At 36.0% G+C, this 23,807-nt stretch overlaps 1 non-coding gene and 2 pseudogenes across 1 annotated transcript; 1 reads left to right on the top strand and 2 right to left on the bottom strand.

Moving 5' to 3' along the window:
• Positions 1–8,494: 8,494 nt before the first annotated feature.
• On the top strand, positions 8,495–16,562 carry LOC123910275 (annotated as a pseudogene).
• Positions 13,241–13,313, bottom strand: TRNAF-GAA. Its single transcript has one exon. It is a non-coding gene; the product is annotated as a tRNA-Phe (tRNA).
• Positions 16,563–17,620: 1,058 nt separating the features above from the next.
• LOC123890784 lies at positions 17,621–21,976 on the bottom strand (annotated as a pseudogene).
• Positions 21,977–23,807: the final 1,831 nt, after the last annotated feature.

The following is a 23,807-nucleotide window of genomic DNA, read 5'->3' as shown; positions in this document are numbered from 1 at the left end:
TTCAGCAGCATCATAATCTGAGTCACTGGATGACTCCTTCTTTCTCTTCAGTGTCTCCTTCTTCTTGCCAGGAGGTGATAGAATTTTACTCCAACCTTTTACAGGTCCAACACCTTTTGTTTTCACTCTTGGTGCAGGAGTCTTGCTTGCAGTGGCCACAGCCTTCCCTGTACAGCTTCTCAACCTTTTTGTTATACCACCAGTTGGTTTAACAGCAGTCTTGGTGGTGACATAATCATCAACATCTACTACATCTTTCTCTGTTTCCTTCTCAGCTTCTGCAGGCTTGTCAGTTTCAATCTCTGGTTCTTCTGTGGGAATGGACCGGTTGCTCTCTTCAGATTGAGTGTCCCCTTCATTATCAGAAGTACCCTCATCAGCAGTTCCTGTTTCTTCATCTGTGGACTCAGATGTTGTGTCAGTTGTCTCAACATCTTTTTCAGCAGCAGTTTCCTTCACAGGTTCTTCCTCAGCAGTTGTAGTTTCAACTTCTTCATTCTCATTCAAGGATGTTTCAACATCCTTCATAACAACTTCTTCAGTAACAGCAGGGGTTGATTTTTCAGCCACCATCTCAGCAATTGTTGGTGATTTCTCAGCAATATTAGGCTCAACCTCTGTAGGAGTGTCTTCCATCTCAGTATCAACAGGCACATTATTCAGATCTCTCTTCTCAGCATCAGATCCCAAATTATCTTGATTAGGATTACCAGCAATTGAAATAAGTGTCTCAACAACTTCAGACACAGGTTTAGGGTTCTGAGACGCTACTTCAGTTGTTTTCTCGGATATGTTAACATTCGATTCAAAAACCAAATCAGACATAGACAGAGCAAACTTAGATTTATAATCCCTTCTATTCCTTTTAGAAGTTCCTTTCTCAGATTTATTATCAGATGGAGAGATAGCATCACTTACTTTTGAAGTTTTCTTCTTTTCAACAGATTTTCCCTTTCCTTTCCTCTCAGCGACATTTGTTTGAGCTTTGGATTTGGAAGAACGAACAGTTGTAACAGGTACAACATCCTTGATGATTAGTGCCTTTCATCGAGTAGAACGACCGGACTTTGTAGTTTGGGAAGATTCAGACATGTTTGGATGATGATTTTTGAGGTTTAGGAAGTTGAATGGATGAAAGTTGAAGTTGGAAGTGGAAGAATAGGGTTCACGATAGAAAATTAGGATTTGAGTGAAGGTGTATTGATTGCGTGTACAGACATATTTAAGGGAAGTTTGTAATGATTTCCCTAAATTAGCGTGCATTGAATGATGGGAGAGAAAACGGTTTCCTTTTGCACGCCTCAACTGTTGTAACTGCTATGCTTCTTCATGCAGGCAAATTCCCAATTTGCCCCTTAAAAATTCAAACTGATTAGCATCAAGCGCTTTTGTAAAAATGTCAGCTAGCTGTTCACTTGTACCAATGTGCTTGAGTTCCACACAATATTCTTCAACAAGGTCTCTGATAAAATGATGCCTGATGTCTATGTGTTTGGTTCTTGAGTGTTGAATTGGATTCTTTGATATATTGATTGCACTCAAGTTGTCGCAATATAATGTCATGACATCTTGGTCAACATTATATTCTTTCAGCATCTGTTTCATCCACATCAACTGTGAACAACTGCTACCTGCAGCTATGTATTCAGCCTCTGCAGTGGATAGAGACACACAATTCTGCTTCTTGCTGAACCATGAGATTAAGTTGTCACCCAAAAAGAAACATCCTCCTGAGGTACTCTTTCTATCATCAGCACTTCCAGCCCAATCTGCATCACAATACCCTACCAAAGTTGAATTCTTTGTCTGGGAGTACAGAATCCCATAATCACTGGTGCCCTTTATATACTTCAGAATCCTTTTGACTTGTACAAGATGGTTCTTCTGTATTCTAATTGAAGGAGCTTTACTAACAGGACCAGGTGTAGGAATTGTTGATTCATCATCTGACTCTGATTCTTTCTCTGCTACTTCTTCTTCGGATGTTGGCAAAGTTGTTGCAACATCATCTTCAGTGTCAGATGTTTTAGCAGATGTCATATCATCTATCACAACGTTGATAGACTCTACTATTACTTTGGTTCTCTGGTTGTAAACTCTATAAGCCCTGCTGTTTGTTGAATACCCAAGAAATAATCCTTCTTCACTTTTAGGATCCATTTTTCTTCTGTGCTCTCTATCAGCTAGGATGTAACACTTACTTCCAAACACATGAAAGTGTTTGACAGTTGGTTTTCTGCCTTTCCACAGTTCATATAGTGTTGTAGAGGTTCCAGTTCTGAGTGTGACACTGTTGTGAATATAACAGGCAGTATGCATAGCCTCAGCCCAGAAATGATATGGAAGATGTTTTGCATGCAACATTACTCTGGCTGACTCTTGTATTGTCCTGTTCTTCCTTTCAACAACACCATTTTGTTGTGGTGTGATTGGAGCTGAGAATTCATGCTTGATTCCTTCAGAGATGCAGAATTCAAGGAAGCTTGCATTCTCAAACTCTTTACCATGATCACTTCGTATTCTAACAATAGCAGAGTTCTTTTCTCTTTGGAGTTGAAGACAAAGTTCTTTGAATGCATCAAAACTTTCAGACTTGTCTTTCAGAAATTCAATCCATGTGAACCTTGAAAAGTCATCTACCATTACGAACGCGTACCTTTTTCCTCCAAGACTCTCCACTTGCATTGGTCCCATCAGGTCTATGTGCAACAGTTCTAGTACCCTTGTTGTGGTAAGATGTTGCAACTTTGGATGCGACATCTTTGTCTGTTTCCCTATCTGACATTCTCCACATATACTCCCTTCCTCTATTTTGAGCTTTGGAAGTCCTCTGATTGCCTCTTTAGCTATTGCCTTTTTCATGCCTTTGAGGTGCAGATGGCCAAGTTTTTGATGCCACAATTTTACCTCATCTTCTTTGCTAATAAGACATGTGGATACATCTTCTTCTTTAGGAATCCAGAGATAACAGTTGTCTCTAGACCTTACTCCTTTCATCAACAGTTCTCCTTGCTCATTTGTAACTAGGCATTCAGCTTTTGTGAAGTTGACTTTCATGCCTTCATCACAAAGTTGACTTATGCTGATAAGATTTGCTTTAAGCCCTTTTACAAGCAGCACATTATCTAGCTTTGGTAAGCCATGGTTTTCAAGTTTACCAACTCCCTTGATCTCTCCTTTGGCCCCATCTCCAAAGGTCACAAAGCTGGAAGCATATGACTTCAAATCTTCAAGATAGTGTTCAACACCTGTCATGTGTCTAGAACAACCACTATCAAAGTACCAAGTTTCTCTTGAAGAAGCTCTCAAGGATGTATGAGCTATTAGACCCGTGATCTTCTTCTTTTCTCTCCATTCCATTCTGGTTGTAACATTAGGAAAAGCAGGTGTATAGCTTTCTTGATGAACTCTCCTTGGATATCCGTGCAGCCTATAGCAGAAGGGCCTAATGTGTCCTTTCCTACCACAATGATGGCATGTCCAGTTATAGAACCTGGGCATAGGATGTCCCATCAGATGTCGCGACAATCCTCCTAACACAAACATACTGCTGATTGGAGTATGTACAGTAGCATTGTTGAACTTCATCTGCTGCTTTACTCTTTCATGTTCAAAACCAATGGGCTTAGGTTTCCCATAGTTTTGTCTCTGTAACATTTCCTCAAAGGCATCAGTACCTTTGGTCATCATTTTAGCCACTTTTGTGATTTGATCCAAGTCAGCATTTAACTTGGTCACTTCTTCACCTTGTTCAGCAACTTTACACAGGAGGTTAGACTTCTCCATTTCCAACTGTCGAATTTGACTACTCTGATCTTCAACCTTAATGTTGAGATTATTAATGTTCATGAGTAAGTCATTTCTTTCAGCTTGTAGTTTGCCATTGATCTTCTTTTGTTTCTCCAATGCTTTACAAACTTCTATACTTCTATTATGAAGATCTTTGTAAGTTGCAGCTAGTTCCTCATAAGTTACCTCCTCATCACATGATTCTGAGTCAGATACACATACCCCTGTTAGAGCATTAACAAATTTGGCAGATTCTTCCTCCTCTGAATCTGTATCAGACCATGAAGCCACAAGACTCTTCTTTTGCCTTTTTAGAAAGGTTGGACATTCAGGTCTGATATGGCCAAAACCTTCACATTCATGGCACCTAACTCCTCTTTCATCTTCATTTGTCTTCTTCTTAAAGCTGGATTGTTTGTTGTTGTTGAATCGACCATTTGGCTTGGCCCTTTGATCTACTTTCTTCATCAACTTGTTGAATTGTCTCCCAAGCATAGCCATGGACTCAGCTAAGCTTTCTTCACTTTCAGATTCAACTTGTAAGTCATCAGCAGTGCTTTTTGAGGCAAAGGCTAGATTCTTATCTTTCTTTTCATTCCTCCTGTTCAAGCCAATTTCATAGGTCTGAAGTGATCCTATGAGTTCATCTAAGTTCAGGCTGGAGAGATCGTGAGCCTCCTCAATGGCTGTTACCTTCATATCAAATCTTTTAGGCAGAGATCTGAGTATTTTTCCAACTAACTCCTCATCTGAGATAGGTTTTCCAAGCGCATCAAATGAGTTTGCAAAATCAAGCACATTCATTTGAAAGTCATGAATGGTTTCTTCCTCCTTCATTCTGAGATTCTCAAAGTTGGTTTTGAGCATCTGGAGCTTAGACAGCTTAACTTTTGATGTTCCTTCATGAGCTTTTCTCAGAATTTCCCAGGCATGCTTAGCAGTAACACATCTCTTTACAAGCCTAAACATATTAGCATCCACACCATTGAAGATTGCATACAAGGCTTTGGAGTTGCCAAGTGCTAGATCATCCTCATCTTTTGTCCATTCATCATGTGGCTTCTTGACATTAGTTTTATTGCCATCTTTGTCAAGAACCATTGGTGGTTCCCATCCACGTAACACAGCCTTCCATGTCCTGCTGTCAATTGATTTTATGAAAGCCTCCATTTTAGATTTCCAATAATCATAGTTCTCAGGACCTGTCAGTAAGGGGGGTTTAGACACTGACCCTCCTTCTTTATCCATTGTACCAGAAAGTACTCTCCCTGGAGCTCACCCAAAATAACAGAACAGGGTGCCCGCTCTGATGCCAATTGAAATTCTGGTATCACTAGAATGATGTTGCCTAAGATGTCCCAACAACTACTTTGTGAACAATGTTGTTTTCTATTGTTGGCACATCTTATATAACATATAAAAACTGACAGAAAAATAAATAAATGACACAAGTAATTGTTAACCCAGTTCAGCCAACTGCCTACTCTGGGGGATACCAATCCAGGAAGGAAATCCACTAATAGCTCTAGTTACTAAGACCTCCAGCAAACCCTAGGATTTACGCCTTACACTAAGACCTCCAGCAAACCCCTGGTTTACGCCTTATAACCTCGATACTACTCATGCAACTTCTGCCTAGGAACTCCTAGACATGAGATCCCATCTCACTTCCACTCACACAACACAACCTGTGTTGATTATACAATGTTGGGAATGATGTGGCGACAACTTGCCAAGACAACACTTCACTTTTGCTTAAAAGCTTCAAGTGAATCACACACGGTAAACTCCGTACTTCAAAGCTTAGGAGTCACCTTAAAATAATAAACTTACTTCTTAACTCGTGTTATAGAATCCACAAGCAAGAATTACAATCAAACAATAAAAGACTCAACAAAGACTCAATATGTGAACTAATACTCAGTCTTGAACTTGGTCTTCGTATATATAGTGTAATAGCACGCTCCTCTTACTTCACAAATGCTCAGACGCTCCTTGAGAATCATAAAGTGTGATCTGATACTTTTTCAATCTTCATTAAGGATATATCAAGACTTTCCAAAAGTGTTTAAAGGACTTTATATGATAGGATAAGTCATCCAGCTATTTCATTAAGTTTGTCTTATCCTTAAAGCTCCTGATCAGATCAAATCTCCATTGAGCGTGCTCTTTAAGTGGATTTCCATATATAGCAGATGCTCTCATAAATGCGCGAGATTTCCTTGAATAAATATGATGTTGTAACATGTTTTCCAACATCTTGTTAGTATATTTGTTTTAGCAAAATTAAGCCAATTCAAATATCCAACAATATAAATAAATATTATAGCTCAGTGTTGTTGGGATCACTATGCCGGTGATCAACACTATTTTGGAGCTGAGGCATTATGTGAAAACATAAATAAATAAGCTCAGTGTTGTCGGGATCACTTAGCCGGTGATCAACACTATTTTGGAGCTGAGGCATTATGGTATCTTAAGAACCGTGTAATTTCTCTGGCTTTGAGGCATTTGAGAGAAATTATGTCTAAAATATTGGAGCTCGATGTTGATTAGATCATTATACCGCGGTAGTCAACATTTTTTTGAAGCTTGGACTTGTGGTATCTTATGGACCATATAATTTCTCTGGCTTTAATGCATTTGAGAGAAATTGAGGACTGACGAAGAAAATGATAGTATGGTTGAGATCACAAACATATCATTTTCTCGCTACACTCTACACGAATGACTAATCGACGGAGTTTGGTGGTATTTGTAACTATGGAAGGTATTGTATCAATAACGATATAATTGCCGCCATGATTGGATGGAGTCTTAATTAGATGTTGCATCTTGGGATCATTGTGGCCACATTAAAATATGTTATCAACCCGAGAGTCGTTTTCAAAATGTTTTCTCAAATTAAAAATATACAATTGATTTTGCCCAAGTGGGAGAATGTTAGAATATTTTCCAATATTATGTGGGCTGCAATCAATTGTAAGTTTTGGTTTTAATAAAAACGGGTTGATGTTGTTGTGATCCATTTGATGATGCTTAAGCCCGATAATTGTGATCAGTAATAATGGGCTTGAACACTAATTCTGATTTGTGTAGAAACAAAGTGTAGGCCCAACTCTAGAGTCCATGATGGGTGGTACTAGGGTTGTGATCTTATATAAGATTGGCTAGGTCCCCTTTGCCATCACGTACAAACACAGTAAGCTCATTTGTTGTCTTCCCCATCAAAGATCTCAAAGACTGGAGCATGTGATAGGCAGAGGAAGACCTTGTCTAGTATATCGATGTTTTCGATATTGGTGCGCTTCCGGTAACAATGGTTTGTGATTATGATTATTCAAGTAAGTGTGTTCTAATTTCATATAATATATCGATCTCTAAATTGTTAATTATTACAGATTTATGCTAGATTCCTTCAAAAAAAATTTATGCTAGATAATTTCAAATTGTCATTAGAAAATGACCTAAGTTTTTCAATAGTATAAACAAAATTCCAAAAACATCTTTGCATGTGTTTTATTGCTCAAATCTTTTGAGTCTATTGCTCTCTCTAACTCTCTTGAAAGACTCTTTACCAGACTCAAAGTAAAGTCTTTTACTTTAACCTAAGAAAAATAATTATTTTGGTGCCTTAAAATTTAGGACTCTGTGCGGTCGCTTTTCCTACACATCCTCAATACGTTCATTTACATGATTCTACCCGTCTCAAACACTTAATTAATTAATTCCCGCATTTGTACACAAAATAATTTTTTTTATTAAGTAATCTAGTGACTAAAAATTATACTTTAAAATAGAAAAATGGAATGTTTGAAATTTGAATTTCGATCTCTATATATATAATGCAATGTTCCAATCAACTGAGCTAAACTCATGGAGATCAAAATAATCTATTTAGTACACGTATAAAAGCTTTCTTTGCGCTTAATGTAGCTTTTATTAGTGGGATATACCCTGCATAGGATTTTGATGTATCAGCCTCATGTGCTTACAAACATATATTAAACCAAACTATAAAGAATAGAAGATTTGAGATACTAGTACACTTTTGTGTATATTGAATGCTTTCGCTTTCATTCAACTAATTTATTGTATATGGATGTCACGTGATTATCAGCTACATAAAAAATTAAAATCATAAAGCTTACAAATGTTAAAAGATTAGATATTAGGATGTCCTAGTTGGATCATTGCAATTTAGCTCCAAAGCCCATCTTAAGAATTTTACTTTTGACAATGACAACATTTGTCAACATAGAATATTAACATGATTTTTTTTTTTTTTTATCAATTATATTAACCGGATATTCAGAGAGTTGACAACATATCTCTTCTCTAAAAATATAACTCGACTATAATGAGTTGACTCTAATAATTTTTTTTCAAATATCTCATTACTAACTCGATGAATAGTTTTATAGCCAATTTAAAAGATCTAAGTTTCTTTTTGGTCAAGTAGTTTATCTCAAATATCTCATTACTAACTCGATGAATAGTGGGAATATCAAAGTTCGAACCCCAATCTCTGTATTTTATATCCATTGTCTCTATCAATTAAGATATACTTACGGGATAACAGATCTAAGTTATGTTAGAAAAAAATTATAACAAAAATAAAATATCAACTATAAGTGGGTGGAGAATATATTCTAAAGAGTGCACTTTGCTTCACTAACCATTCGATCAAATCTCTCTACTTTTCACGCGTAAATTGACGTGTACCATTCATTGATAAATTTTTAGAATTGCTTTAAAACCAAAAACAAGTTCAATATTAAGCAATCACATACATAGTAGTAATATTATTCCAAGATGGGTTTCAAAGCTTTCTTTGTGTATTCTTTTGTATTTATTTTAAGCTATGGTTTTTCAATGTCTCAAATGGTTCCTGCTGTTTATGTATTTTGGAGATTCACTTGTAGATGTTGGAAACAACAATTACTTGACTCTTTCTATTGCTAAGGCTAATCATCGTCATTATGGTATTGATTTTCTTGATCATAAACCAACTGGGAGATTTAGCAACGGCAAAAATGCTGCAGATTTTATTGGTATGTGATTCAATATTCAATTATCTTATTTGGCTCTTCAAATATATTGTTAGATACTACTAATGATATCTTTGATGATAAATATTTTGTTATTATGGAAATTCCAAAATCATCAAATCTTATTTTCTAATTTCTATGGTCTCATTATTTCCTCTTTATTTTCCAAATGGGAGAATATGTTATGCCTAATTTTGAAAACATAACAAATTATAATTAACTTGCTAATTAATCAACTCATTTTAATGAACATTTTTTTTTGTTTTCACCATCAGTATCCGGCCCACTGGGCCTCTTAATCTGGTTTGGTGGTCAGTTTTGGCATCAAGCCCCTTTCGATCGCAGTTGTGGGAGATCGAACCGTGGTTCCCCTACTAAGTCCAGCGTCAATTACCACTGAACCAACTAACAATCAGTTACTTTAATAACACTAATTAGAACTATGTATGTTAGTAATCTCCAATTAGTAGTCTGTTGGATAGATATTTTTGGTGGCCAAAGTATATTTCTTTTCAATTCTAAGCTTTTTCTTCCAAGAAACTCATGTGATTGAGTTGATTTGGTGAACTAACAACGAAAAAAAAAAATACTATTATATGGTTATGGCCAAAAACAAAACAAGAATGGTAGAAAATATTACTTCTCCAACATTATTTTTATGTACAATAGTGATCGTGATATTTTGACATACATATTAATTCATCCTAAAATCGAGACCTTACAAGTATATAAATTTTAGTGGTGAATTATTTTTTACTTCCCTATAATTAATGTGGAAATTAGTACATACATGATACATATACATCCAATTCAAATGTTAATATCATTATTGTCTTTTGGCTTTTATGTTGATGCACACACTAGTAAAATATTATACACGTGTGGTGACAAGAATAGAGTTTCCATAGAGTTTCCAAGTCATTTATTTTTGTTTGTCTTAAATGAAATGTATGATTGCAGGTGAGAAATTGGGTTTGGCAACTTCACCACCTTACCTCTTTTTAACATCAAAGGCCAACAAAAATGAGAAAAATGTATCCTTCATCAATGGTGTTAGCTTTGCCTCCGCAGGTGCTGGGATATTTGATGGTACAGATGAACGTTATGTAAGTCACAAAGTTCATTTCCTTTTTTAATTTCCCAAAATGGTAAAATAATAAACCCATGTGAAGGATAATTGTTAGAAAAATAATAGTTGTAAAATTAATTTTTATTGAGTAAAATTGAAAAAAAAAGTCAAATAATTCATACTGTATTCTCTATGTATAGCAATTATAAAGAGTAGAATTCTTCTTCAAAATAAAAATAAAAATTAAGAGTAGAATTGGAAACTTATAAAAGGGACATTACAAATTCAAAAGAAAATTAAGAATTCTATAAACCCAAAAAAATTAAATGATGATTAATACCAAAAATAATAATTTAAATGATGTTTTGGATAATCTTATTCATTTCTGAGGGATGTGGGCCTGTAATAGTGATAACGACCCATTGTGTTAAGATTTTGAAGTTGTTGATAAAAAAGAGAAGATTTACGATAAGAGCTTAGAAAGCTTGAGAGAGAATAGAAATTGTAAGATTTCATTTTGATAAAAGATAATGAGTTTGGTACAATAGTAGCTCTTATATAGAGCTATTTGGAGATTAACCAACTATTAATCAACTCTAACAAACTAATCACCTAATGGTAAATGTAACTAACTAAAGGGAGCTTTGGCTAACAATCAATATTCTTAACAGTCTCCCTCAAACTCAACATCGGGAAATTCACCAATTTGAGTTTGAATTACAAAACTAAAGACAAACAAAGCATTGAATATTGGCTTGTAATACAGTCATGTAAACCATAGACCCCAAGCAAGTAACATAAAATCTGCGCAACTAGCCTTATACCACCTTCCATATTCTGTAGCAAGTGACCTTCCAATTAGACTAAAACCTGTATCCATTTTTGAACCTCCAAAAGTGACATAAAATGCAGCAACAGACATCATGAAAATCAAAGAGAGGTAGGAACCAAATGAGTAGCCTCAGATGAAATCAGAAACGTATCAGCCCAATCTACCATATCATAGCTGTTATATTCAATCCTTGGTGGCACAAGTGAATCACAATATCCAGAACACATAACAATGGTGGGACTGTTTCAAAAACATCTATTCCATAACATTTTCTATGGTTGAAGGACAAGCTTGAACTGTACCAAGAACTCTTCTGTAGTGTAGCAGCAACAAATAATTTGAGAGCTTTAAATGGTTCACAAGAAAAATAAAGACCATCTAGTATGAAGTGATGCAAACTGAGACCAAAAAGCAATACATTCACAATGGAGACATTCTCAACACGAAGTCCACTCTTTCATAAACTTTTACATAGAACAATCACATAAGTCTTGAACCTATAAACCAGTCTTGCACAGAGAAGCACCAAACCACTAATATGATGTTGGAATAGGCACAAACACCCTGCAACTTGCAGCTCAGTAATTGACAATAGTGTGAAGTACCAATTAATTCTAGCAATGATATTATTCTAGCAAGGGTAGTAGTACCAGAAGCCACAAATAGCATACAGGATATTGTTGCAGTAGAACATAGTGGATAAAGGATCAACTATGAAATGGAAATCCACAAGAAACTGTGATTTTACTTCATTTGCAACAAAGTCTACACCAATTCATTGATTTTGAGCATTCATTTAAACTCACAATTGAGGCAGCAATAACAACTAACCATGATTCCAACAAAACACACAAGCATGCTTCCAAAGGTATGAATTTGCAAACCTCATCAACCATTTGATTGAAAGCCATCAGTAACTAACCATCAATCAATCTTGAACAATGTTGCAGAACCAAAACTTAGCAATGTTGCAGAATTGACCTATATTTGTAATAGCCTCCCTCAAACTCATAGCAAGAGGATTCTTAGTATGAGTTTGGAAAACAAAACCAAAACAGCAAGGACAATAATGATTGCAATTTCCACAACTATAGAAACTGTATCAGTATCCTACTTCTTAACTGCAGAAAATAAGACCATAATGGCCGAATCTCAAGAACTCCAAATACTCATCAATGTCAAAACAGAACAAGAGCCTTGCTATTTTGTTTCTTTCTTGCAAATGCCACATTACAACAGCCATTGTATCACAAAGTTGTGAATGGAGTAACAATAACAACCGCATGTATTCTATCAAGATTCAATTCAACTTCCAAAATAAACTCAATCATGAACAAATAATATGTAGCTGAATTGTCAAAATGTCCGAGAAAGGGAAAATTGACGGCTATAATGCGAAGGGAAAAGAAAATGTTTTCCGAAGTTCCACCGGGATCGAAAGGGAAAAGTGAAATTGAATTGAAAATTAACAGAGTAGAGAGCATAATAGCAGAATTGTAAAGTACTGACATAATTCCACCGGGATCAAAAACTTCAATGTAGACACCACATAGGTTGAAGAAGAAATTGATGTGCTTCAGCGTGGTTGTTGCTGAAACCAATTTCTCAAGCTTAGAAGATGAGAACCGAACCTTATACGGAGGAAGAAAGATGAACATGGTGGTTCTTGAATTGGTGATCGCATAATCGTCATCGGAGGCACCGAGCTGAGGCAAATTGAACCAATTCTTGCTACCAAAGGTGGTATCGTCTTGATACTCCATGAAGCTTTCTTCATTGCAAGAAGGAACAAATTCGTCATCTTCAAAAACAAATCCTTGCTCTTTCCGTTCTGCTACCAATTCAGATTCAGAAGCCAATAGAAAGCAATCAATTTCGCCAATTTTGATGGATCTTCCTTCAATTGAAGGTTTGATAGTCTCAATAGGAATTATCTGCACCATTTCAGATTCTGAATCTTGACTGAAACTGCCGAAAAGGAATTCAGAATTCCTTTCCTCCATGGCTGCAAAATCAGAATCTTGAGCTTGAACAATGTTGGCAAAAACTGAATCAGTAACATCAACAGAAGTTGCATCTTCTTCATATTCATCAGCGGAATCATAATCAAGGTATCGCTCTGATTTTTCCGGTACCAGTACGGCGGCGAAAGCATGAGAAGAACGGTATGCCGTAGATCGCAACTGAGGCGATGATACCATGTTAAGATTTTGAAGTTGTTGATAAAAAAGAGAAGATTCACGATAAGAGCTTAGAAAGCTTGAGAGAGAATATAAATTGTAAGATTTCATTTTGATAAAAGATAATGAGTTTGGTACAATAGTAGCTCCTATATAGAGCTATCTGGAGATTAACCAACTATTAATCAACTCTAACAAACTAATCACCTAATGATAAATGTAACTAACTAAAGGGAGCTTTGGCTAACAATCAATATTCTTAACACATTGTGTTGGCCCAAAATATTTAGAGAACATAAAACAAAAAAATGTGAAGCTTTGCAGTGAGCGTGGATCGAACAGACGACCTTCAGATCTTCAGTCTGACACTCTCCCAACTGAGTTATCCCCGCTTGATGTTATTCTTATGTTCTTAGTTTATATATTTTCAGAAACAATCGTTACCGTTGACAAAACAAGTGGATTATTACTCTACTGTTGTGTATGGGGAATTGACACAAGAAATTGGAGCAAGTGCTTTACAAAAGCATCTCTCAAAATCAATTTTTGCTGTGGTGATTGGAAGCAATGATCTCTTTGGATATTTTGAGTCATCTGAACTTCGTAAGAAAAGTACCCCACAACCAGGGCGGCCTGCACACATGTGCGGGATGTGCGACGGCATCGGGCCTTAAAATTTTGAGGGCTTCAACTCAAAATTTTGAGGTCTATAATATTGCTTATATATTATTTACACCTATAAAATATCAGATGTATATTAATAGATTAATTTTTAGGCCCTAAAATAATAGTTATATATTGTTAATGTTCATAAAATATTATATGAGTATCAATAGATTAGTTATCTATACTCGTAAATATAGTTCTAGTTCATTTTAATCTTTGCATAAAATTTAATCTTAGATTAGGATGTTCCTTTTTGACGTTATATACAAAGATAATTATTTTGTATTTCTTGTCCCATTTGATTTAATGCAATTGGTTTAATATTGATAATTTATATGTTTACAAGAATAAGAATAATTTTTTTTTTTGTATTATATGCAATTTAAATCGACAATTTTTTTTTTTAAAAAAAATTATATTTTTTTATTAAGGGGCCACTTTTATATTTTGCCCCTGCCCACAACAATATGTTGATTCCATGATTTTCTCACTAAAACTGCAACTACAGGTAACGCATAACTCAACTCATATAGCTTGTACTTAGATTGTTAATACCGACACTTCGAATTAAATGTGTGGCTAATGTTTAACACATTTTGATATGGAGACATCGACACAATGCCGACACATAATTATAATAAAAAAAAATTCATTTTAAAGTGTAATCGGTGTTGACATGTCAATATTAATATTGTGTCTTATGTTCGTGTTTGTATGTGTCATTCAGAAGGTTTTTACTTAAGTTATCATACATTACAAGGATGTTTAACTTGCACCAACCCCAAAAGGTTTTTTCTTAGTTACTTTTGAAGAATTGTGTAATATCCAATAAAAATTAATCACATAAGTAAATTTGAAATTGAAAGTGAAGTGAAACTCGTAGGTACCACTTACAAATTTAATGTGGCTAATTTTCATTTGATATCGGTAAATTTTCCACAATATATTTTAAAGATAGTGTGTTTGGTTGCACCTTTCGTATTAAGAGGCGCATCTGTGGATACAATCTTGCCGTGATTTCAAGAAGCTACAAAATAGAGCTTCTATCTTAATGTCGAAATTTGGCCGCGGTTTTGTGAAAACGCATAAATCTAGCCGCAGAACCAAATAGAGGCTTAGGCTTCACCATCACAAAATAGTCCAACTTTGAATCCGTTAAAGCACAACATATTTCAAACAATGAATATAAGCCAATTCCTATTATATTATCGTTATTGAACTCATTATCAATAAATATGAAATTTCAAGCAAGAAATAGGCTAGTATAAGTTTACTGTATTTCATTTCATCAGCACTTTTATTGATGGTGTACATATAGTTTTTTTTTTTAATCAAATGGTGTACATATAGTTTTTTTTTTCTTGACACAATGGTGTACATATAGTTGAACCATAATAATAATGCCATTATTATATTCTGTCATGCTTGCTAAGAGGATAAACTATTACTTATTGTTCTGGACTGGGCCTAGCAACCCACCGCCCGCTCCAGGTCCAATCCGCTTGGGTACGTGGGTCCGAAATCTTGACCCGCTTAGCCCTCCAATCCAGCTCAGCATTCTTCCAGAGATTTCCTAACGCGCATGACGTGCTCGACATGTCGAATATAACAGCGTTCAACATGTCGAGCACACGCTTGAAAACTCACCTCAATAACTATGTCGAGCACACCTTCGTGTCTTAATGGGCAAGTTTCCTATTAAGGAAACTTGCCCAAATCATCTCCGTGCCTTGCGCACCAATCTAGGGTAAGAGTTTGTTACAACAAACTCTCTTGCACACCACGCTAACCCTAGCAGTTCCCCTATTGGATCTGCCCTGTGGCGGCCCAATAGAAGGAATCGTTGGCCCCGCGCTGGGGGCTATAAATACAACCTCACAGTTGAGGTTCAGGTATCTCATTCTCACTCTTAACTTCATACTTTTTGTGCATTTCACTGACTTGAGCGTCGGAGTGTAAACAGGTACAAACCCCCCTCCGTTGTCAACCGTCAACCACCGCGAGGAACGTCAAGCAGCTGGCCGTCGATCAACCTCTCTGAATCAGGTACGATCACTTATGTTTTTTAATACGGCAGCAATTATATGATAACGGTGGCCGTAAATTTGAGATTGCGGGAGTAGGGGCACTTGGATGATGTCCTGTGTTCAGGCTCAAGAACAAAACGGAATGCGTTGTAGAAGTCGATTACTGGTCAGTTCAATATAACAAAGGTCTTCAATCTATGTTGAAAGAATGGCAATCGAAGAATGAAGGCATAATCTACTCCTATTTTGACACTTATTCCGCCATGAGCATCCTTATTCAAAGTCCAGCTTCCTACGGTATTACAATGTTCTCTTTTCATGAGAATTGTGATTGTTATTTTTTATCAAAACTCCACACGTGTTTGTGCGAGAGTAGTATTATGATGAGTGACCTCTTAAGAAGTCTTGTGTTGCACTTCATCTAGCCACTTTATCAAATCAAAATTGATCGCACATATTAGTTTTATATAATAACTTTTTGTGAAATTTGATACTAAAATAGTTTATGAATCCATTTCAGGATTTACGGAGGTGAAAGGTGCTTGTTGTGGACTAGGAGAGTTAAATGCCAGGGCTCCTTGCCTCCCTATGTCAAACCTTTGTCCCAACGGACAAGACCACGTTTTTTGGGATCAATTTCATCCTACGGAGGCAGCTTCGCGTATCTTTGTCGACAAAATTTTCTATGGTTCTTCAACTTACACTTCTCCTATTAATATGAGACAGCTAGTAGCGGCCTGAAGTTAGGAGTTAGCTATTAATTTTGCCCTTCAAAATTCAAATGACATTTTTTTTGTCTGCTATCAAACAAAAATTGTAGACAACAAGGGAGGAGGTATTAGTTTAATTAATAATAAAGAGGATGGTCTGTAAGAAAGGTGTCAGTGGAAAAAAATTGTAATACATGGAGGCCATTATTATCTGCATTCATATGTTACTGATGCCTAATATTAATATGATGAAGATTCTTGTTAAAAACTACAACCAAAAGACTTGGGTTTAATGAAACGGTCCTGTATCCGTCGATTATGGTCGGGTGCATGCATGACAAAGCCGTGGTGCAAGGCTGTGTAGGATAATGGTGTGTTCTAGCGGCGTATCTGCACCCATACACCACAACTTGTCGATCTGCTTCAACACCCCTGCATTAGCAACAACAGCTTCGTCGTCAAGCGACCTCTTCTACGTCATTGACTGCATCGTGGTATTCGCCATGCAGAACGAAAATTGCTAGAACTCCACCTCATCGATCTTGCTATCGACGACTACATATCCATGTGTTAGGGCCTCCTACTCTGCACGCTCCGCCGTGTTAGGCAAAATCCTCGTAGCCCTCATCAAATGTCCTCTTCGGCGTTATTACCGATGACTTCCCCGTGCGTCAGGGCGGCTGGGTCTCCACACCCACTGATGACGCTGCATTAGGAAAGATCGTCATTTCCCTCATCGAGTTCTCATGATGTGGGCATCCATTTAAAAAACGTTTATCTTCTTTCAAAATACACGTGTAAACATTAACTAATGTGGCAAATTCTTAGTGGAGGGATAGGGAAAGAGACAGGCTTTCAAGAGGATTTGAGTCTCCCACGCAGGGCTGCCCCACATAGACCCAAAATTATAACATCCAAATTCCAAATTACATGAATCTTTGAGAGTGGCAAGTTGATATTGCTTTGCTCAGCTTTGGCTGGTTGATATTATATTATTATGTATCACAAGAGAATGGATAGTTTTAAGGGCCCGGTTGATTTCTATTCTCGAGTGAATTTTTTTTTGTTGCACTTTTCTGTGAAATTGTTTGAAAGGAGGGTAAAAAAATACATTCATGATTTTTTTTTTGCTTTTACCATCAGTTTAATTTGGTTAGAGGTTCAGTTCTGACATCAAGTGATTATCAATTTAAGTATTATCTAGTTCTCATCAGGAAAAATAATATAATTAACTAAAACGTTAATTGAAATGGAACTAAGAAATTTGCAAATTCTTCCAAACAAGAAATAAAGTATTAGGAGTTAAAACATGACTGAAAAAACCAAAATTAACCATAGGTAACTCCCATGTCGTTGTCGCTTATAACTTCACCAATGCGATAAGCTTTTTCAACATCATCAAGTATTCTATTAGCTGCCTCTGGACTAACTACCAGGACCATCCCTATGTGATATGGTTTTTTTTGTGTATTTTTGGTATTGCGGAATTTGGTGGGATATATTTCTGTGTTTATGCGAAGAAGAAAAAAATATAATGTTACATGGAGAATACTCTCATGTTCTTATTTTTTTTTTCTCATATTTTATTCATAAGTACATGGTTCTATATATAGAGCTACATAAAAACAAATCATATATTTTAAATAACAACTTAATCCTATAAATTCTAAATAAATCTTAAAATTCTAAACAGAAATATAAATCATAAACCCTAATATTATTTTATTTCAAATATAAATCTAAATTATATTTAAATCTAAAATCTTCAAAAAAAGATATTTAGGCATTATTCTCAACACTCTCCTTGACTGAATATCTTTTTGTTGTACCCAATCCGAGATTTGCGCTGAAAATAATTTTTTTTTTCCTTTTTTTTTGTTTGTTGTCGTTCCTCAATACTCCTCCTTGACCAGATATCTTTGTGTTGTATCCAACCTGAGATTTGAATTGAAAAACTTTTGAACACTCCTCCCCGACTGAATATCCTTGTGTTGTATCTAACCTGAGATTCATGTTTTTTTTTTTTTTGTTGTTGTTGTTCTCTACATCTTCATATGATACATGAGCATATTTTTCATGTATTGGTTTTGGGTTTTTGTAATACATGTGTATGTATCCTACTTTTCATGTATTGGTTATGGGTTATGGGTTATATAATACATGTATAGGTTTGATACTTTTCATGTATTGATTTTGATTTTGGTTTTGGTTATGACATGTGCATATTCCATGTAACACATAACCATGTAGTTGTGGTTATGATTTTCAGTTATGGGTTTTTGTTGATTTCCTCTTTTTCTTCGCCATCTTCTTCATCTTCGTCTTCTTCCATCTTCACAGATCCGTATGAACCTTGCTCTGATGCCACTGATATGGTTTTTTGTGTATTTTTGGTATTGCGGAATTTGGTGGGATATATTTTTGTGTTTATGCCGAGAAGAAAATATATTGTTACATGGAGAATACTCTCATGTTCTTATTTTTCTTTCTCATATTTTATTCATAAGTACATGGCTCTATTTATAGAGCTACATAAAAACAAATCATATATTTTAAATAACAACTTAATCCTATAAATTCTAAATAAATCCTTAAAATTCTAAACAGAAATATAAATCATAAACCCTAATATTATTTTATTTCAAATATAAATCTAAATTATATTTAAATCTAAAATCTTCAAAAAAGATATTTAGGCATTATTCTCAACACTATGCCCATATTAAATGTTCGTCTCATCTCGGAGTCTTGTATGTTCCCAGCCTAATGTGAGAGATTATTAATACAGAACTATACTTAAGATTTTGAAAATGAAAATTGAATTCAATTATATGCAAGTATCAGAAGTTGGTTATTGAAACATGTATTACCTCCTGAAGCCATTTGAACACTATAGGGACTTCCCATGAGTCTTTGTATATAAGGGCACCAAGGCCTTCTGGAAAAACAGGGGGTATGTTTTCTGTGAAACCACCACCTGTGATATGGGCAATTCCCTTCACCCCTCCTTTGCTAACTAAGTCAAGCACCTGTTGATAAAATATGAGAAATCTTCAAAATCTAAAGAGAAGGTAGGTGTTGGGGAGTCCGGGGGAGCTCGAGAGAAATAATGGGCCAATGCTCCAGGACCACAAGAGAGGGAGACGCCACATCTCCACCCAAAACCTTAAGGCATTAGGTTAATGGGTCACCTCTCTTATAAATCCAACATTCTTCCCATACATAGTCGATGTGGGACTTAATCACTCACACTTGAAACCCAACATTCTCCCCCCAAGTGTGAGTTCCCACATCCTATAGTTGATCCAATATCAGGATCCCCTCCCGCTCCCCCACCAAGCCGAACCACGACTCTGATACCACTTGTTGGGGAGTCCGGGGGAGCTCGGGAGAAACCATGGGCCAATGCTCCAGGACCACAAGAGAGGGAGACGCCACATCTCCACCCAAAACCTTAAGGCATTAAAGCTTCAACAATTGTAATATCGCCACCCGGAAGTTTATCTTTCAATGATAGACCACTTTGTTCAAGCACACTGTTAACATATCAATACATTTCAGTAACCAATAATTTTAAAGCTTAAATACGATTTTAGTTTTTGCAAATATCATTCATTTTGATTTTAGTCCCTGTAAAAAATATTTATGCCCTTGTAAAGTTTTGAAGGAAAGGCGTGTAACTAGTCCACTGGGAGCTGCTTTAGCAAAGCAAATATGGAAGCTATTGGATATGGATTCGAACATAGAGATATCACATATCTACCGAGAGGCCAACAAGTGTGCTGATACCTTGGCTAATCTAGGGTGCTCGCTTGATTATGACATAGTCTTTTATGATGTTTGTCCGGTATCAATTAGTGCGATACTCGCTTATGATAATATGGGGATCTCTACCCCGAGGTTAATTACTTTGTAATTTCTTCTTTTGGGCGTTTTGCCCTCTTTGATACCAAAAAAAAAAAAAAATTACAAAAGTTTTAAAAAAATCCCTAAACTACATTTTTCGATGATTTGGCCAAATTTAGGAAAATGTGGCACATGTTGACTGTACAACTGTTGCTGACTTGGCACTTTTAAATTATTTAATTAATAGTTATCTCTAATTAATTCTTTTAATCAATTAATTAAAAATGTAAAACTAATTAATTATTAAACCAATTTGTTTTATACAGTTAAATAATTAAACCCAAACACTCCTTGAAGCCAAAATTGATCTTTGTTGTGGATGTGAGAGTGGTAGTGAGAGAAACTCACGGTTGTTGTGGATGGGAGACAGTTGCCTGGTGGTGGTGGTTGTTGTTATTGTGGTTGTGGAAACTGCCAAAAGCGATGCCTACACTCCAGCGGTCTTAGTCAATGGAGTTCCGACGACAAGGAACTCCTTAGGTGTTATTCAAGACTAAAATCAAAATGAGTCATATTTGCATGAACCAAAATCATATTTAAGCCTAATTTTAACAAAATTGATAGAGCTGATTACTCATCGTCAAAACCAAAACCAACCTTCTTACAAGTGAGAAGCCATTAGAATGAACTCCACTAGATGGCAAACCAATAAGAATATCACCAGCAATAATGTTCTTTCCATCAATTACAGAATCTTTCTTCGCAATGCCAACAGCACAGCCACATAGATCAAAGTCACCTTCTCTGTAGAGACCAGGCATCTCTGCAGTCTGTAAGTGTAAAATCAACTAAGTCACCCATATTATCTCTTTATCAACAACCATATTTGCAGATGGTTGGGTATATGCGTAGGAGGGAGAACTATTTAAATAAATAAAAAACTAGAAAATATTTCAATACCTCTCCTCCTAAAAGAGCACAATCAGATTGCTTACAGCCATCAACAATGCCTTTGATAACCTGAATAATAAGAAGAAGAAATGAAACAAGGGGAGAAACACAATAAGCTCTATTTAACCAATACACCCAGAGCTCAAACCATAACATCAAATGCACATCCATTACCTTCTCAGCAACATCCACATCAAGGTGGCCAGTAGAATAGTAATCAAGGAAACCCAAAGGTTTTGTCCCCGAAGTAACAACATTGTTGACACTCATCGCAACCTAAACAGAAACAAGGATGCTCATAATACAAAAAATTCAAACATCATAACACATTTCCAAAAGTTTAAAAATTAAAATTCAGTTTCCACAAAGTTCACCAGATCAATCCCAATTGTGTTAAGAATGCCAGTTTCGAGGGCAAGCATCAGCTTCGTTCCAACACCATCCATACTGGCAACAAGGTACGAACCATCATTTGCTCAAAAGCAAAGGTGAGTCAAAATATAATAAAAGAAAGAACAAAACACGAGTGAAGATGAAAAAAAGAGTACCTGAAGGGAAAAAACCGCCAAAGCCTCCAATCCCAGGCGCCATCTTCGCTATTCTTCGAACGAGTTCATAACCTGCGTCGATATCAACGCCGGCGCCCCTGTACGTGAGACTTTCGCCCCCTGCTCCAGCAACCACCGTGTTCTTGCCCCTCTTCGACGTCGACATTGATAATACGCCGCTGTAACCGCCGATTGGACAGCATAAATCGTGTCTGATTGCAGAGGAGGCATTGGACTTGATAGGGTTAGGCTTAGCTGATGCTACTGCAAGGTAACATGATAGCCCTGTGCATGCTCCCAAGATCATTGTTGAGACCAATACAAGAACTGAATAAATCAAACCAATGACGATAAGTTTCGCTCACTCAGATAGAATACATCAAACCAAAAATTAGTACATAGTTCATTCTAAAAGGTTTGTTGTTTAAGGTTTTAGCACAAAAATGAAAATAGCAATTATCGATACTACAATTTAACTATCAAGTTTTATTTTTGGTCTCTATAAAAAAAGTAGCATGTTTTGGTCGTAAAAAATTACTATGCACGAAGTTTTTGTCCCTACTGTTAAACCACCTATTTCTAGTGGGCGCCTTCTAGGGTGGTCCCCACGGTGGGCGAGTGAGCTTATGCTAAACTTGCCAGTATAATATTTTTCTAAATGTTTGTTTTTACAAAACCTCTTCTCCGTAGGTTGGGTCACCCATGACCACTGCCTTCCACCGATTTTCTGTTGTCAATTAACCAATGCAGAGAAATCACCAATGTTTTAAAATAACATTTTAAGAAAAATTGTATTTAGCCAAGTTTGATTTCAACATCAACATAATGTATTTATTGTGTCATGTTTAAGAATGAGTTTATTTGGATATTAATTTAGAACCTCACAATCCCGCTATAGCGGAAAGCAGACCAGTATCATAGCGGGGAGGGGTCTGCCGCTACACTATCCCGCTGTAGTGCTGCTATTAACATCCTAGGCTGGTGATGCATCTATTTGCAACTAGATTTAAATTATAAAGCAGGTGAAGAAATTCGTGAACTAAATTAAATTAAACCTTCATATATAATATAATAAAGGGTCCTGTTAACATGTGCACCAATGACACATGTTAAGCTACCTAAAAGTAGAAATATAACATTTAATGATACAAAATATTTAATGTTTAAAGAGTTGAATTCACAACTTAACATTTAATGTTTACCACATTTATCTTCTTAACATGTGCATTTGGTGCACATGTTAACATTCTCCTTACTTTTATTATTTTATTAAAAAAATTAAATATTAATTAAACATGATTATTTATATTATGGGTCATGTTAACATGTGCACCAAGGACACATGTTAAGCTACCTAAAAGTAGAAATATAGCATTTAATGATACAAAATATTTAATGTTTAAAGAGTTGAATTCACAACTTAACATTTAATGTTTACCACATTTATCTTCTTAACACGTGCCTTTGGTGCACATGTTAACATTCTCCTATAATAAAAATGTAATCAAAACATAACAAAGAAAAACTGAGTCAATCCTCATGTATCTAAACTGAGGTTTGAGAAAGCAAAATACAGGAAGAAAATACGAAACCTGGGATAGGATCCTAAATCGCTAAAACTCTGCCTCCCTATGCCTCCAACAAATCCCAACAGCAAAAGATGCGAGAAAACTAGGTTAAAAACACAATTTATAGTCTGCACTGCAGCAGGCTGTCATCTAGAGCTATTACGCACACAGTAAAACTGTGCACCCTCGCAGAGCTGCTACGTGGCGCGATCTGACGTGATGGTACACTATAAGCTCGTGGACCCACGGCACACAGGATTCCAGCGACTGATCAGCATCATAACGATAAAAATAAAATCATTAGTATTTTGTCTTACGGCTATGAAGCATGGGTACTCCATTTGAAGGAGAGTACCGATACCGAGTACGTATCGGGTATTAATACGTATCTGGTACATCATGGTACGCACCGAAACCGTATCAATATTTTTAATTTTTTTCTCATAAAGGGTACACCATGGGGTACGCCAAACACAAAAAAAATGGGATTTTTTTTCGGTTTTTTATCAAAAAAGAGTATGACATATAATAAAGAAGCAACACAAAAAAGGGAGACAGTTGTCTGATGGT

The sequence above is a fragment of the Trifolium pratense genome, linkage group LG1 (assembly GCF_020283565.1).
Source record: "Trifolium pratense cultivar HEN17-A07 linkage group LG1, ARS_RC_1.1, whole genome shotgun sequence".
Taxonomy (NCBI): Eukaryota; Viridiplantae; Streptophyta; class Magnoliopsida; order Fabales; family Fabaceae; genus Trifolium; species Trifolium pratense.
Note: the sequence above shows the minus strand (reverse complement) of the source record. Positions and strands in the feature narration are given on the sequence as shown.